The 12,140-nt window shown below is 43.2% G+C and overlaps 1 pseudogene; it reads left to right on the plus strand.

Annotated features, from left to right (window-relative positions):
• The first annotated feature begins 391 nt into the window (after positions 1-391).
• Eef1b2-ps2 (eukaryotic translation elongation factor 1 beta 2, pseudogene 2) lies at positions 392-6,091 on the plus strand (annotated as a pseudogene).
• Positions 6,092-12,140: the final 6,049 nt, after the last annotated feature.

Genomic DNA, 12,140 nt, shown 5'->3' on the forward strand with positions numbered 1-12,140 from the left:
GCATTCAGGGTTCCGGGGGGTCACACTCCGATCCCGGACGAGCCCCCATATGAAAGAGCGTACCCCTAAATGGGGAGCCGCGTCTCTCGCTCCAATCGCGGGGTGGGGTGCCCCCAGGAATCATGAGTAGCCGGTCTTGATGTAACAGCAAGAGGTAGCGTTTATTAACGAGATCCCGGACTGACACATATCTCACACAGGAGACAGAGGAATCAGCCCTGAGCCTCTTCAGGCAGGGGTTTATATAGGAGAAGCCAGGGGGTTTCGCGTGGTTATCAGCAAGGGAAATGGGTACAAGGTCTCATCTGCAAGCAGTATGTGCGGGCTGGGGTGTTCTCAATATAGGAGAACGTCTTATCTTTATCTGTAGAGCAGGGAGTCATCCGTCCGGATGGCCCCCTTCCTGGAACAATCCCTCGACCTTGTTTTTAGGCTTGGCCGGGCACATCTCAGGCCAGCTCTGTCCTGCCCCCTTATCTGCTGTTCTTCTGCAGTTTTTATGAAGTTTTTATTTTAACTCTTCAGCTCCAAATGGTCTGGCAAGCCCTATAGTCTCCCTCAGGTAGTCCGGACCTTGTTTATGACTAACTTTTTGAAATTTAACTCTTCAATGCCATCTTTAAAACAAATAAACCAAACCTAAATTAAATCATTTTCCAAACAACCTTTGCTAAAGAAGCAGGTTGCCCCCAGGTACTCTCAGACCCAGGCAGGCCCTGAGTCGTTCCAGTGTGGCGCCTTGCCACGCTGGTCCCTAGAGTTAGTGCCTACACTGGAGGCCATATGGAACTAACTATAATTTATCTCTGGTTAGTATCTCTCCTGGCGACTCTGCTAGCCGCAAACTCTCTGGTTCCAACTACCTGGTAAAATCAGGGCTCTAGGAGACCAGCATGGGGCTGGCCTATCATAGCTCCCTGCCAGGGACTTTGCGGACACTCCCAGCGACCAACCCCTGCCGTTTAGGTATAACTTCCAACTCCCCGGTGAAATCAGGACTCACTAAACTGTAATTTAACAATCAAATTTATATGTTAAATTCTCAATCCACAATACATCCGCACAATAAACTCACAGCCAAATGATAACGATATAAATCGCCCACCTAGATAAGATAAACTGACCTATAGAAATCCATCCCTTGGCCGAAATGCGAATGCTTCACTCCTTCTTTAAAAGCGGAATAAGAATACCCTTGGCAGGGAATAGGGAGGCAAAGTTTAGAACAGAGGCCGAACGAACACCCATTCAGAGCCTGCCCCACATGTGGCCCATACATATACAGCCACCCAATTAGACAAGATGGATGAAGCAAAGAAGTGCAGGCCGACAGGAGCCGGATGTAGATCTCTCCTGAGAGACACAGCCAGAATACAGCAAATACATAGGCGAATGCCAGCAGCAAACCACTGAACTGAGAACGGGACCCCTGTTGAAGGAATCAGAGAAAGGACTGGAAGAGCTTGAAGGGGCTCGAGACCCCATATGAACAACAATGCCAAGCAACCAGAGCTTCCAGAGACTAAGCCACTACCCAAAGACTATCCATGGACTGACCCTGGACTCTGACCTCATAGGTAGCAATGAATAGCCTAGTAAGAGCACCAGTGGAGGGGAAGCCCTTGGTCCTGCCAAGGCTGGATCCCCAGTGAACGTGATTGTTGGGGGGAGGGCGGCACTGGGGGGGAGGATGGGGAGGGGAACACCCATAGACAAGGGGAGGGGGAGGGGCTAGGGGGATGTTTGCCCGGAAACCGGGAAGGGGAATAACAATCGAAATGTAAATAAGAAATACTCAAGTTAATAAAGATGAAAAAAAAAAAAGAAATCCATCCCTTAAGAAATATTCAGAATAACCTGTATCTATGTTGAGATGCATGGCGATGGATCGTTTATGCCTGCCTCCATGTTGCCTCTCCCTCCTTTTTCCTTCTCCCCCTCCTTCTCTAAAACTTTATTCCCGCCTCCTTTTCTTCTCGTCCAATGACAGTTTCGCCTTTACCTGTAAGAGGCAGGACCAACTCATTGTCTCTTATGTCTTATGGGGTCAACCATCCTGACTGCCTCAGGTGGTGGGGAGCAAAGGGGCAGTGTGGAGAGCTTTTGGGGTCACTTGGCAGGAATTTGATATTGGGTCAGGACAGGGAAGTAGGCTCAGGCAGAAATCTGATTTTGAGCTAGAACAGAGAAGTAGGTTTCAAGCTAGAATATGACTTTGGGCTAGACCAGGGAAGAAGGCTCGAGAATCTTGGTCATCCTGATAAGCCCTTAGAAACAGCGATCACGGGACTTTGATTGTCTTGCTTGTTCCCTTAACCTAGAACTGACCTTATTACTTGCATGTAATTAAAATGGTATAAAAGCAGACTGGGGGAAAAATAAACCCACCTTAACCTCAGAACTGGCTGGGGTCATGCTACAGTGATGTCTAATTGTCTTTTTTTCTTTTTGATCCTCGCTCCCATGCTGGAGAACCCGTTGACTGACTGAAATGGCTTGGTCAGATGGTGCCTCAATGTTGAAGCTCCAGTAAATGGGATACAGGGAAGGACACCACGGGAAATGTGCACAAAGGAAAGTAAAAGAAGATTTGGGCCAGCGGTGACAACCATTGTAAAAAGGGACAAGGTGATGGTAAAGTGATGAGAAAATAATCCTCATAGATGTTTTTAGTCTTTGAACCCTGACTAGAGACAGTTTACACCCTAGACATGAGAGAGAATGTGTTTTGAGAAAAGCAGTCCCCCCGACTCTCCCAGGACGCTTTGGCAAAAGAGAAGGAAAATGAGCGTAAGCTTTTTCAGAGCTCTCCTAGAGATAGAAGGAGGTCGGGAGATATCCTGCCTCCTTTTTGGCTCCTACTGGAGAAATGCTTATTTCTAGTTCTGGGCTCCTTAGGTAGGATATCTGGGTCCCTTTGGTGGGACATCATCTAGTTCTCTCCCCTCTCTGTCTATTGTCTGTCACGGGTGCACCAATCTCTCCGTGTCTGTCAGTTTATGTCTGTGTTTTTGTCTCGTCGCTTGAATGTTGTTCTGTGTTTCATATTCAAAAGAAAAAATGGTTAAAACTTTATCTGCTGGTTGTTCACCCCTTGATTTAGTTTTAACTCATTTCAAAATAAAGTAAAATAAAATAATAAAATAAAATAAAAAGCAGTTTTAATTGGTCTTTACAGCCCTGCAGCAGTAGCTAGGAGTTTAGTGTAGCTGGACAAGCCCTGGCAGGGGCTGAGTGTCCTCACAAGCCACTCTCAAAGGTGCCAGCAGCTTCTCAGCTTCTACAGTAAGAGAGCTGATGGCTATTTTTCTGTAAAAATCTCTGTGACTGTGATTATTGGGGTCAGCCGGTGACAAGGTGCTCCCCTCTTGAAATTACAGCTAGAAAGAGTAAGAATTTTGTCTGGTTTAAGTAAGTAAATGTGTGGCCACTTCATGTCTATTTCTGACTGGTTTTAAATACATAAATATGCTCTACATGTCTTGGTTATAGAATATTGGCTTATAAGTTAGTGGGTATGATTAAAAAATTGGTAACAGAAAGTTGGCCTAAAACTGGTAACTCTGGGTTGGAGTCATTTAGAACAACATGTGGCATGAGCCAAACCAGGTAAACATGTCTCTAAAGATATGTCTAACTTGGGAAATATTTTATGTAATTCTTATCCTAGAATCCAGACTTATGAAAGACAGGATTTAGGGCGATTTCTCTTTGTTGAGGTATTAGAGCCTGCACCATCGTGTGTTCCTGTGCAGGGATTGGCAGCCAAACTTTATAGCATGGGAGTGATGCGCTTGGTGTTGATTTCGGAGAGACTGGATTGTTTGGAGGTTGGGTTTTGCTTTCCAAAGTTATGGTTGTGCTCTGGTGTTGCAAGGGACATTACAGTCAAGCTGCCAGTGTTCCATTGGCTGCAGCTCACAGTTCGAGCACAGGCTTGGGCTTTTAACACACACATATTTGCAATTAAGAAAAAATCAGGCAGTTGCAGATTGCTGCAGGGTTTTTGAAGGGCTGATGAGGCTTTCCTACTGTAGCTGCCATTCCAGGAAACGCAGATAGAATGATTGTGCATTTGGAGAATTGTTTTTATATTGTTCCTTTGCATGTTCATGACTGTAAAAGGTTCGCATTTAGCATGTCTGCTTGTAAGTTTAAAGAACCCTTGAAGAGACAGATATCATTGGAAAGTTTTGCCTCAAGGAATGGCTAGTAGCCCTATGGTATGCCAACAATTTTGTCTCTGTTTCAATACAAGAAGTTAGGACTTAGAATTTTCCAGCGTATATTACTCGTTACATGGATATTTTATTAGCTGATCCCTCTGAAGGAGTTTTACTACAAGACTTTGCTCTTATACAGTGAGCTTTAAAATTTTGGGGCGTGGTTCTTGCTCCAGAAAAGATTCAAAGGCAACATCCTTTTCAATATTTGGGACATCAGTTATATCCTAAACACATTGTGTCACAGAAAGTTTAAATAAAAAAAGATAATTTACTTACTTTAAATGATTTTCAAAAGTTGTTAGGAGATGCTATTTGGTTAAGACCTTATCTTAAGCTTACCACAGGAGAGCTTAAACCTCTGATATTCTCAAGGGGATGCAAATCCTGGTTCCCCTCAACAATTAACTGATGAGGAACAAATAGCTTTGGAGAGAGTGGAGGAAGCTATTAGCCAACAACAGATACATTATATAGACAATTGTTGGCTGTTTGGACCCACAGCAGTCCTTTGGCTAAAGGGAACATTAATTAATGTGGATTCACCTTTCTTCATCTCCAAAGAAAGCTTTAACATCCCATTGTGAAACTGTTGCTGTGCTAATACAAGGTTTTAGGATAGAATCAAGAAAGTATTTTGGGAAAGAACTTGATGAAATATTTATTCCTTATTTCAAACAGCAATTAAATTCCAGAATGCTGATATTTGGCCTATCGCATTTTTTTCAGGCAAAATTGGTATTTATTATCCAAAGGACAAGTTGTTACAATTTGCCTCTATGCATGCTTTTGTATTTACTGTAAATTTATGCACGCAGCCCATAGAAAATGCTCTTACTGTATTTACAGATGACTCATCTAATGGGAAGACGGCACATATCATTGGATCACAAGTTTATTCTCTTGAGTTTCCCCTTGCTTCAGCCCAGATTATTGAAAAATCAAGCTTTTAATTTGTATACGGATAGCCAATATATAGCTCATGGTTTACAATTGCTTGAAACTGTTCCTCTTTTAGATACTGCTAATTCTCAAATTTTGCAATTCTCCTTTTTTTCCCTCAGCGCTGACCGTGGGCTTCTAGCGCTCTTTTCCTCCGCTCTTGTTCCTCTTGTTTGGCTCCTGCTTACAACCGACGCCACGGGTTTCGGAGGCCTGAAAACCCCCGCTGGCCTCCCGGTGCTCAATGATTACCTGGCAGACAAGAGCTACATTGAGGGGTATGTGCCATCACAAGCCGACGTGGCAGTATTTGAAGCAATCTCTGGTCCACCACCCGCTGACCTGTGTCATGCTCTGCGTTGGTATAATCATATCAAATCTTATGAGAAAGAAAAGGCCAGCTTGCCGGGAGTGAAGACATCTTCATACTTGTAGTATGGCCCTGCCAGCGTGGCAGACACCACAGGAAGTGGAGCAGCAGATGCTAAGGATGATGATGACATCGATCTCTTCAGATCTGACGATGAGGAGGAAAGTGAAGATGCAAAGAGGCTACGAGAAGGACGCCTTGCTCAGTATGAATCAAAGAAAGCTAAAAAGCCTGCAGTTGTTGCGAAGTCTTCTATCTTGTTTGGATGTGAAGCCTTTGGACGATGAGACAGACATGACGAAACTAGAGGAGTGTGTCCGAAGCATTCAAGTGGACGGCTTGGTGTGGGGGGCTCCTCTAAATTGGTTCCAGTGGGATACGGAATTAAAAAGCTTCAAATACAGTGTGTAGTTGAAGATGATAAGGTTGGAACAGATATGCTGGAAGAGCAGATTACTGCTTTCGAGGACTACGTACAGTCCATGGATGTGGCTGCTTTTAACAAAATCTAAATCATACTTAAGTCTGTGCACTTAAATAAAAGCTTGAAAGATAATTTTTTTTGCAATTCTTTGTATAAATACAACTTAATTTAGGAGGATGTACTGTTTCTTAACTTCAAAGGACATTTAAGGGCTCATACTGGATGGCCTGGATCCTTAGTGAGGGCAATGCCACAGCAGATTTGTATGCCAGGCAGATTATGGGCCTTACCCAGGAACATTAGCCATACAATCTCATCCTTTACATCATCAGAATAGGGATGGACTGAGACAACAATTTGGTATTTCTAGAGAATGTGCAAGTCAAACTGTAAAGACTTGTCCTGAATGTCCTCAATTTATACCTGTATCACATAATGGCGTTAGTCCTCGAGGACTTGTACCTAACCAATTATGGTAAATGAATGTCACCCATATTTCTGGTTTTGGAAAATTAAAATATTTATTTGTGACCATTGACACCTTCTTGGGCTTTCTGGTTGCAACTGTTTTAACAGAAGAAACAAGTAAAAGTGTAATACTCATTGCTTAAGTTGTTTCTCTATGCTGGGTGTTCCAAATCAGATTAAAACAGATAATAGAACTGATAATATTGCAGTCGAGCAGTTGAGACTTTCTGTCGACAATTTACTGTTACCCCCATTACTGGGAAGCTGGATATCCATGTGGTCTCTAGCACTGCTCACACCAGGGACATCCCCATGCTCTCTGGGGGTAACATAAGCTACAGACATCGACACTGACCCCTGAAGCTGTGTAGCCACAGACCAACACATGGTTCTCAGCAGTAGCTCTGGCTGGGACCTTACCGTGGTCCCGTGTGGCGGGGCTGGCCACTCAAACCAGGCTGCTCCTCTCCACCATGGAGGTCCAGTTCCATCTCTCTTCATAATGTCCAAGCCGCTCTACTCTTTCTTTCCAATCTGACCATCACATACTCTCACACTGTGGTGGCTACTGCTGCAGGCTGGCCACAGGGCTGGTGGGCCCCTGGGTGACATCCACTGCTGTGTGGCATGGTGGTACACAGACATCTTTAGCCTCCCTCCGCTGTATGCTGGAGGGCAGGTCTATGGGTACCTCAGGTCTTCCTCCTCTCTCTCTGTGCTGCTTGGATAGGATTTGACTTTTATGAGTACGAAACATAAGAAGGCTTTGGCCACGAAACCAGGTGTCAAACTAAAAGCCTGTCATTTGCTCTGTCCCTAGAAAGTAGTTCTTGTTATTGAGACAAAATCCCCCAGTTAAACCATTTTAAAGTGTACAATTATAGAGTTTCTTGTGTGTCAACATTACTCATCCATCGCCACTATGTAAGCCTGTGTCCAGTGAAGAGTAACTCCTAATGTCTCCCTTCTTCTTCTCCCAACAGGAACATTGATTTACTTTTTTGTCTTGCTCTGATTATTTCCTGTGAAGGTAATAATATGTTGCTTTTGTATGTAAATTTGCATAATGGCCTTAAAGATTGCATATAATTTATACCATATATTAGTACTTCCTTTTTTTATGATTGACTACTATTCCCTTGGGTGCTGTGCCACATCGAATTTCTTTTTTTTTCATAGAATTTTACATTAATTTATTTCTTCATCTTAGTTTCACCTATGCTTAATATGTAATGATAATGAAGTGAAATATCCTCTCTAGTAATTGTTTATATATTTTTTTCTATTGGTTATTTAATTTATTTACATTTCAAATGTTATCCCACTTCCCACTTTCCCAGAGGGGACTCTGCAAATCCAACATCCCATATCCCTTCCCCCTGGTTCTATGAAGGAGCTCTGCCAACCAACCGATCCACTCCTGCCTCACCGCCCTAGCATTCCCCTCTGTTGGGCATGAGTCTCTATAGGACCAAGGGCCTCCCCTCCCATCCATGTCAGATAAGGCCATGCAGCCATATCTCCGTCCATGCGTACTCTTTGCTTGGTGATTTAGTCCCTGTTATCTAACGATTGATAAGGTGTTTGAATTTCATCACCTTTTGGAGTACCATCCCTAATACCGTACTGAACACTTTTTACTTGAGTTTGCATTTACTTGAGCAGAATGAGAATCTAGGAATGAAATTACTGGACCATGTGTTCAACCGTTTTTTCTTTTTTTCACCTGTTTTATTTTTCTACCAGCGGTGGAGGACAATTCCAATTATTTCACAAACTCACCAACAGTTATTTTCTGTGCTTTGTATTTATAAGATTGTAGCAGCCCTCATGGTTTAAGGTGGTACCTTCCTGTGGGTTTGATTTGAAGTCTCCTAATTTGAACAGTGTGCAACATCTCTTTACACCATTGTTATTTCAATCTCTATCTCTAATCTGTATCTCTGTCTGTCTGTCTATCTATCTATCCATCCCCATCTCCATCTCTATATTACATACAAATGTCTGTTTAAACCTTCTACTCATTTGTAGGAGAGTTTTGAAATTGTTCCTAGTTCTCTAAAAATTGTATACGACATATTTTGATCATATTAACCCCCTCTCATTTCCACTTCTCCTCCTCTGCTCACCCAACTCTGCATCTTCTTCCTTTGCTCGTTGTAAAAATAAGGCCATTTTGATTGTGGAGCTGTAAACGGTTTTTATGTATTATGGATATTAGAACCTTTGGGATGATTTTATAATCTTTTCCCATCATGTATACTGATTTGTCTACCTTTCTGGTAGTTTTCAGGTGTACATATTCTGAAGGAATTCAATTGGTCTCCCTCTTTATTTTCTATTTTATTTTATTTATTTATTTTAGCTGCTTCCATCTAGTCATATCTAAGAAGCCTGGGCCCAATCCAAAACCAGGCAGATGTATGCTAAGGTTTCCACAAGCTCTGCGTTTGTAGATCTTATTTATAGACCTTTAGTCTAACTTGATGTTTGTGTATTGCATGAGGTAAGGGTCTACATTTACTCCTTTATAATGTTTCAGCAATGTTAATTGAAAAGGTTTCCTTTTCTTTTTCTTTTTCCTTTTCTTTCTTTTCTTTTCTTTTTTTCTTTTACAATTTATTGGATATTTTTTAATTTACATTCAAATGTTATCCCCATTCTCAGTTTCCTGTCCATAAACCGCCATCCCATTCTACCTCCCCGTTCTATGAGGGTGTTCCCCCACCAAACCACCCATTTCTTCCTGCCTCCCTGCCCTGACATTCTCCACACTGGGGGAATCCAGCCTTGGCAGAACCAAGGGCTTCTCATCTCACTGGTGTCCAACAAGGCCATCCTCTGCTACATATACAACTGGAGCCATGGTTCTGTCCATGTGTACTCTTTGGGTAGTGGTTTAGTCCCTGTGAGCTCTGGTTGGTTGGTATTGTTGTTCTTATGAAGTTGCAAACCCTTCAGCTCCTTCAATCCGTTCTCCAAAGGGGACCCCATTCTCAGTTCAATGGTTTGCTGCTAGCATTCGCCTCTGTATTTGTCATGCTCTGACAGGAGACATGCTCCTCTCAGGAGACAGCTATATCAGGCTCCTGTCAGCATGCACTTCTTGGCATCAGCAATATTGTCTGGGTCTTGTGCCTGTATATATATGGGCTAGATCCTTAGGTCGGGCAGGCTCTGAATGGCCATTCCTTCAGTCTCTGCTCCAAACTTTGTCTCCATATCTCCTCCTATGAATATTTTTGTTCCCCCTTCTAAGAAGGACTGAAGCATTCACACTTTGGCTGTCCTTCTTGAGTTTCATGTGGTCTGTGAATTGTATCTTGGGTAATCCAAGCTTTTGGGCTAATATACACTTATCAGTGAATACATAGCATATGTGGTTTTTGTTTTTTGTGATTGGGTTAGCTCATTCAGGATGATATTTTCTAGTTCCATCCATTTGCATATGAATTTCATGAAGCCAGGTTTTCTTTTCTCACTGGGTAGACTTTCTGCCCTTGTCAACAAACAAACAAACAAACAAACCAAACAAATGTGTGTTTTCCAGAGGAACAGAATCAATAGCATACACACTGTTATAAGAAGGTTTATTGGATTAACATACACTATTATATGTAGAATTAGATCCACAATGGCCAACTGCAGGCTGGGAACCATGGAAACAGGTATTAGGTTAGTTCAAGAAGCCGGAAGCCACAGAACAAAGAAGAGAGACCAGGAGTGTAGCGGCGTCTGAAACTGCAGACCTGAAGTTCCACTAGAGAGGCATCGTCATGTTCAAAGACTGACTGAGTGATCTCTTACCCCTGTGGACAAGAGTTTCTGCAAGAAGTGTAATGGATGGAGAATGCTTGAGGGTGTGCTGGCCTGTGTGACGAGTAGCACTGGGTACGTAACCCGCTTTCTGGGTATGAGGTGGAATGTTGGGGTATGAGGTGGAATGTTGGGGTATGAGGTGGAATGTTGGGGTATGAGGTAGAATGTTGGGGTATGAGGTGGAATGTTGGGGTATGAGGTAGAATGTTGGGGTATGATATGGAATGTTGGGGTATGAGGTGGAATGTTGGGGTATGATGTGGAATGTTGGGGTATGAGGTGGAATGTTGGGGTATGATGTGGAATGTTGGGGTATGAGGTGGAATGTTGGGGTATGAGGTGGAATGTTGGGGTATGAGGTGGAATGTTGGGGTATGAGGTGGAATGTTGGGGTATGAGGTGGAATGTTGGGGTATGAGGTGGAATGTTGGGGTATGAGGTGGAATGTTGGGGTATGATATGGAATGTTGGGGTATGATATGGATTGTTGGGGTATGAGGTGGAATGTTGGGGTACTGCTAGGCTTGGGCTTTGGGTCCTCTCACTGCTGTTTTACTTCCTCTTGACCCCCACAGTGAAAGACAAACAAAGGACACACCAGCACATAAAATAAAGGAGGACAGATTGGCTTTGGTTCCATGATTGTTACCACCTACAGTTTCAAGTCACACTGGGGATCCTAAAACACGTCCCCATGGAAGTGAAGGCTATCGTAATCACACGCATGCTCGTTCAGAATGACGGCAGACTTGCCCCTGCCGAGTGGGTTAGCATCAATTCTTCAAACTCTGGGTGCAATTTACTACTGAAGCCACGCTTGCCTTGGAATGATTAATGTTGGAGGATTATTGATCACCGATTTAATACCTTTACTGTTACATGCCTACTTATGGTTCCTAGTTTTGAAGAGAAGCACAAAGAACCTCAATGGTGTTTTATAAGAGAGACAATTTGTTTTAAAAAAAAATACAGCCAAAAAATGTTTCAATTGGCAAATATTCACTAAGTATCTATATGAGTCGCATACACAAACACAGCTCCCTGATATCAAGTAGGCTGTATTTTGAAACTAAAGAAGACATCCTAGTCATTTTCTGAACATTTCTCTCGTGGTTATGGGACATGAGACGATAGAGTCCTGCTGTGAACACAAAGAGGACTTCTATTACAGAGTACCCCTGAGTCCGTCTCTGTAAAAGTAGTACACTGTACACGTGAGCTCTAAAGTGAAAAGCCCCACACGTGAGGCAGTCTCAGAGGCTTTCAGAGGACTAGGTAGAGAAGACTGATAGATATCAAGTTATCCAAAGGTAGAGAACAATGAGTGTGTGGCAAAGTGCGTGGCTACGGTCTCTGTCCAGCAACCAGAGGAAGCCGGCGAGATGAGCCCGGAAAGAAGTGATGCCTTTTCCAGCAAGTGCTGCTGAGAGCGGAAGCAGCCGCAGATGCACAGTTTGAGCTGCCCTGGGAAAGGCTGCTCTCTCTGTTGGATTGCTCCTGTAATGGTCCCTTTTAGTCATCTGCCACTCTGGGTCTCATTTTGCTTTCTCTGCGTGACTTCAGTTTAATGTTATTACATGCTAAACTCAAAGGTGATACCCTTTCCTAATCCCCCCAAAGAAGATACAGGGTTGGCTGCGAAGAAGCAATGGAAACCAAGGCAGGATCCCTCCTTCATGAGGAGGACCTGTTTGTCAAAAGCACAGGGAATAGAATGAGGAAAGCTTCGAACCAGCCAGGCAGTAGGATCCCAAATCTCCACCCGGCACCCTTCTTTATAGAAAGCCCAACTCACTTTGAGACAAGCTCGTGTTTTGCATTTGGGGCTGAAAATATTAAATTTCAGTAAATATTCCTGTTCTACTGCTAGACATGAAATGAGGAACTGTAAGGG

The sequence above is a fragment of the Rattus norvegicus genome, chromosome 20 (genome assembly GCF_021556685.1).
Source record: "Rattus norvegicus strain SHRSP/BbbUtx chromosome 20, alternate assembly SHRSP_T2T, whole genome shotgun sequence".
NCBI classification, from domain to species: domain Eukaryota; kingdom Metazoa; phylum Chordata; class Mammalia; order Rodentia; family Muridae; genus Rattus; species Rattus norvegicus.